General features: G+C 43.8%; 1 long non-coding RNA gene across 5 annotated transcripts; it reads left to right on the forward strand.

Annotated features, from left to right (window-relative positions):
* Window positions 1-2,002: 2,002 nt before the first annotated feature.
* On the forward strand, window positions 2,003-2,643 carry LOC126995043 (uncharacterized). Of its 5 annotated transcripts, none has more exons than XR_007749846.1 (4): window positions 2,003-2,034; window positions 2,170-2,330; window positions 2,433-2,475; window positions 2,510-2,602. It is a non-coding gene; the product is annotated as an uncharacterized LOC126995043 (long non-coding RNA). The 5 variants fall into 5 exon arrangements; XR_007749844.1 differs by having other exon boundaries at window positions 2,034-2,102; window positions 2,578-2,643; XR_007749842.1 differs by having other exon boundaries at window positions 2,034-2,102; window positions 2,510-2,600.
* The last annotated feature ends 2,843 nt before the right edge of the window (window positions 2,644-5,486 follow it).

A 5,486-nucleotide genomic window follows, 5' to 3' on the forward strand; every position in this document is an offset into this window, starting at 1 on the left:
GAGTGAGCGAGATTGAGAGAGACAGAGAGAGAGAGAGAGAGATGCAGCTAATCTCTCAAGGGAGCAAAGGGAGAAGGTTGAGGTTCCGAGGACTGTCACCAAATGTCAGGACCTCTCATGAGGAATATATTTATTTATCCTTGTTTACGTCTCCCTCAAAACGGGCTCGTTTTCTTTAGACCACCTGTCGAACGCCTACGGAGAGTTACCGACGCGCTTTAATTTATATGTATTATTAAGCAATTAATATAGTACTTTAGTAAAAGTAAATATTTTTGGAGGCTGCAAAAACTGATGACGAGTGCGTTGATATGTTATATAATGATTTGCGTAAGTGATATTTTTCAAAATTAGCTTGCTTAGAGGGAGCATTCAGAATCAAGGCCCTCGCTGCTAACAGGTTAAACAGTTGGCTCGGCCTTCAGATGAGGAGGAGGGGGAACACGATTCAAACACCGATGAACTTAATAAGGTAATATTGCGTTCAGGAGCTACTTACTCATCAATTACAAGGGAAAGGGCCCCTTCACCTCCGGGCTCATCTGAATACTTAACCCCCACTCCGCCGATCAAAATGCCTGACGATCCACCTTCCCCCCCTCCTGCCGGGGCCACACTCCACTTCCCCCCTCCCCCGATTCGGGCCATTCTAACTCACGCCAGTATTCGGCAGTTGTCTGGCGGAGAGGCAGATTTTTCGGCGAGACAGTTCCTAGATCTATGTGAGTCTGCCATCGTAAATTCCTCCATTACGGAAGATCATGATATAATTGCATTCATTCGGTCCCGGTTACTTCCAGGATCTCGGCCACTAAATTTGATGCAGTCCTCAGCGTTCGCTTTGGGGACATTGAGTAAACCAGAAATTTTAAGAGAAATTTCATAAAATCTTCGGAGGCGGAATAAATCAAGCATCATTAGACAGATGGCACACGGTTGAGTCCTCCAAAAAATCCTCAACAAAGCCGATTTGGGACGCCATGATTGAGGCATATCAGTTGTCAAAGCCTAGAAGACGTCCAGTGGCTTCCAGGGGCAGTATGCAAAACACCAGGTGAGGACAGCCGAGTTTTTTTTTTTTACTTATTTCATATTTCAGAGAAGAACCGCCGTTCTGCCCTTCCCTTGACCTTCAAACCGAGCGGGAAGTTGGTTGACTTCGTCTCAGAGTTAGAAGTCAAGGTTCAAGAACACCCTCACCATCAACCCCTCGCAACAGCAGCAGCATTGCAGGCACAAAGTAAGGCATCTCTTACCTGTAGATTTATGCAAACAGGCCGGACATCTGATAATTCTTGCTTCGCGAAACGTAGGGACTCTACACACTCAAGACAGGGTTCTGATAGGAGATCAGGGGGATACAGAGGCGGATATCACTCAACACACAAGTACCCTAGGCCGACCCATCAGCGGAAGGCTGCCTTTTGCCTTGTCCACGGGTATTGTTTTCATGATTCAGACAGTTGTTCTGCTATACAAAAGGCCAAGGAGGAACAGAAAAACAAGTCCTCGGCGGACAGTAAACCACACTCCTCTTTTTCTCATAATAAAAAGACATGATTTCGTGACAGCCCCAAGGCGTACATCCAAGTATCCTTTCAGGACGATGCTAATTGGGAGCAACTTGACTCCGTCATTGCCGCTTTGGGACGGACAAGCATAATTGCCCTCCTTTGCAAGGTGGGGAAAATTTCACTCACCTTAGCGGTAGACACAGTTGCGACAGTCAATGTAATCTCAGACTCCGCTTACAGGTCACTGACACGACAGTCGTGACAGGCACCACTTTGGGAATCCTTGGGCGAGTACCACTAACAGTCAGCTTATATGAAAAAAGTACGTCCCTTTCGAAATTTCTTTTATGTATCTAGCAGGTTTGCCTTACCTGTGGATGGGATCTTAGGATTAAACGCTATGAAAGACCTGCACATAACCATAAACCCTGAAGACTATTATAACAGTAGTAAGGTAGCATGTATAGATGGGTCCCAGGGATGGTAAGTGCATGCACAGATGTTTCCCATGGGTAGTAAGGTAGCATGCACAGATGTGTCCCAATGATGGTAAGTCTGCGTGCACAGATGTGCCCCATGTGTAGTAAGGTAGCATGCACAGATGTGTCCCTAAGATGGTAGGTCTGCATGCACAGATGTGTCCCAAGGGTATAAGGTAGCATGCACAGATGTGTCCCAAGGGTAGTAAGGTAGCATGCACAGATGTGTCCCAAGGGTAGTAAGGTAGCATGCACAGATGTGTCCCAAGGGTAGTAAGGTAGCATGCACAGATGTGTCCCAAGGGTAGTAAGGTAGCATGCACAGATGTGTCCCAAGGTATCATGCACAGTCCCAAGACAGATGTGTCCCATAAGGTAAGGTAGCATGCACAGATGTGTCCCATGGGTAGTAGGGTAGCATGGACAGATGTGTCCCAAGGGTAGTAAGGTAGCATGCACAGATGTGTCCCATGGGTAGTAAGGTATCATGCACAGATGTGTCCCAAGGGCAGTAAGGTAGCATGCACAGATGTGTCCCATGGGTAGTAGGGTAGCATGGACAGATGTGTCCCAAGGGTAGTAAGGTAGCATGCACAGATGTGTCCCATGGGTAGAAAGTTAGCATGCACAGATGTGTCCCAAAGATGGAAAGCCTGTATGCACAGATGTGTCCCAAGGGTAACTAGTTAGCATGCACTTATGTATTCCAAGGATGGTAAGTATGCATGCAGAGATGTGTCCCAAGGGTAATAAGTTAGCATGCACTTATGTGTCCCAAGGATGGTAAGTCTGCATGCACAGATGTATCCCTAGGGTAGTAAGGTAGCATGCATAGATGTGTCGCAAGGATGGTAAATCTGCATGCACAGATAGTGAAGAGAAGCACCAGGATTGTCATATCAATGGCCAGAAAAGAACAATATATAAATCAATTAGGTATCAGTACTGGGCCAATAGTGTGGGTCAGTCCTGACCTACAAGTAATAGTTATGTTCTAGAATTGAACCAGAAACCCTGGGATCTAATTATTACAGAAATATGTCAAGTTGGTTCATTCACAAAGATTTGAAATAAATGTATCTTTGGACCTAAAATGTTTTTGATCTTGATCAAATGACGTGACCTTGACTTCGAGTTGCTTTGAAAATGTTTCATATCAACTCACCATTATCGAAATCCCCATAAAAGACACCAGGATTATCAATATCGACCAGGAGTTTTGGAGATAGTAACATGTCCTACTCGGATGGCGGCCATATTGGATTTCCCCCAAAACTAATTTTAGGGGTGGCGAGAAAGAATAACCCTATAGATTCCCTCCATTCGACACCTAAAGATGCCAAAGCCACCCTGAACTCATTCAATTTATGCAGACCAATCTCGAAACACTCCCTTTGGATGACATTAAAGGATCATTCTAGTTCCTCCAGTTGCAGGTTCTCCATAGGGGCGCGTGCGCGTGTCTCCTCTCCACTTTCTATATTCTGACTCAGCTATAATTTTTTTGAACGGAGGAAGGAGGCACACGGGATATTTCCTCGCCACAGCCCTGCCAAACCTAGCTTTGAAATGAAAATATAGCCTCTATTAGCATTTTCTTTAAGAATAAAACTATTTGTTCACATTGTAACTACGTTCTCTCTTGACTATGGAGCAAACAAGATCGGGTCTGAGTAGCTATAAAAAATAGCATCGCGGATGGAGATGAGGGACAAAGTGATAAGGTGTGTCTGGCCACTGTACGCTGACGAACTCGGAGAGCAACGGTGTCACGTGTTTTGGAATATATACAATTCATTACTATTATCCTAAAACGCGACACGTTCAAAGCGTTATGTAGCCTTAATTGATATATACAGAATATTTAATATACAATATCATATAATATTTTTTTTGACATGAGAAAGAGAGTAGTGAATATATTGGGGGGAAGGGGGGGGGGGGATGCGTTAGCGCTGGGGATAGGCGTGGGCTCCACCGAAACGGACTTCCTATTCTACAACTACTTATACTACTAATACTGCAACAACAGGGTAGACGGTGGCTGAGTGGTTAGCGTGTGGGCCCCGCATTCAACGCGTCATGGACAACGTCGGTTCGAATCCCCACGGTACCACCTGAGATTTTTCAGTCACCGTCGAGTGGCCTAAGACTACCCACATGTTGTCCAGATCACCCACCAACCCGGACTCTAGAAGAAACCGTCCAAGTGAATCAAGAGTGAGTTCCGGGGGCAGGATGAGCAAAACATAACTGGCGGCACTTTAAAAATTGCCTGCGTCATGACGGGCTAGCGTCGACCACCAGTCCCCTGATGAAAGCCTATCGGCGCTACAGGTGGAATGTAAAACAACAACAACTACTACTACTACTACTACTACTGCAACAACTGTTATTACTAATAATACAACAACAACAACAACAACAACAACAACAACTACTACTACTACTACTACTACTACTACTACTACTACTACTACTACTACTACTACTACTACTACAACTACTACTACCACTACTGCAACAACTGCTATTAACTACTAATAATACAACAACAACAACTACTACTACTACTACTACTACTACTACTGCAACAACTGCTATTACGACTAATAATAATACAACAACAACAACTACTACTATTACTACTACTACTGCTGCTGCTGCTGCAACAACTACCTCAACTACTACAACAACTACTACTACTATTGCTACTACTACTACTACTACTACTACTATACTATTACTAGTGCTACTACTGCAACATCTACTACTACTGCTGCTGCTGCAACAACTGCTACAACTACTACTACTATTGCTACTACTACTACTACTACTACTACTACTATTACTACTATTACTACTACTATAACTACTACTACTACTACTACTACTACTACTACTACTACTACTACTACTACTGCTACCACTACTACTACCAGTACTACTTATATTGGTATTACTACTACTACTGCTACTACTATTGCTACTACTACTACTACAACTACTACTACTACTACAACTACTATTACAACTACTATTACTACTACTACTACTACTACTAGTACTACTACTGCTACATAAATGATACCTCCACCCATGTTTATTTTCCCGACACATAATCATGGAGGGCTCCATACTTGGAGGTCATTAGCCCCAACTCTGTTCGCTAAAGACTGTGGCATCCAATAATATCACTAATACTACCTAGCACTAAATCACCTATCATCTATTATGTCCAGATCCCCCTTTCCTTCCCTACTCAAGTCACTCCTGACAACTATTACTACAATAACTGCTGCTACTAGTACTTCAAATAGAAAATGTCAACACCTTGCTTTTTCTAATTCTTCCCGTGACTTCTGGCATCTAGCCAAAAATATCTTCTCCAATTTCACTTCTTCCTCTTTCCCTCCTCTCCTTAACCCTGACGGCAGCACTGCCGTCTCATCTGTCTCTAAGGCTGAACTCTTCGCTCAAATTTCTGTAAGAA

This window comes from Eriocheir sinensis, unplaced genomic scaffold (assembly GCF_024679095.1).
Source record: "Eriocheir sinensis breed Jianghai 21 unplaced genomic scaffold, ASM2467909v1 Scaffold967, whole genome shotgun sequence".
NCBI lineage: Eukaryota > Metazoa > Arthropoda > Malacostraca > Decapoda > Varunidae > Eriocheir > Eriocheir sinensis.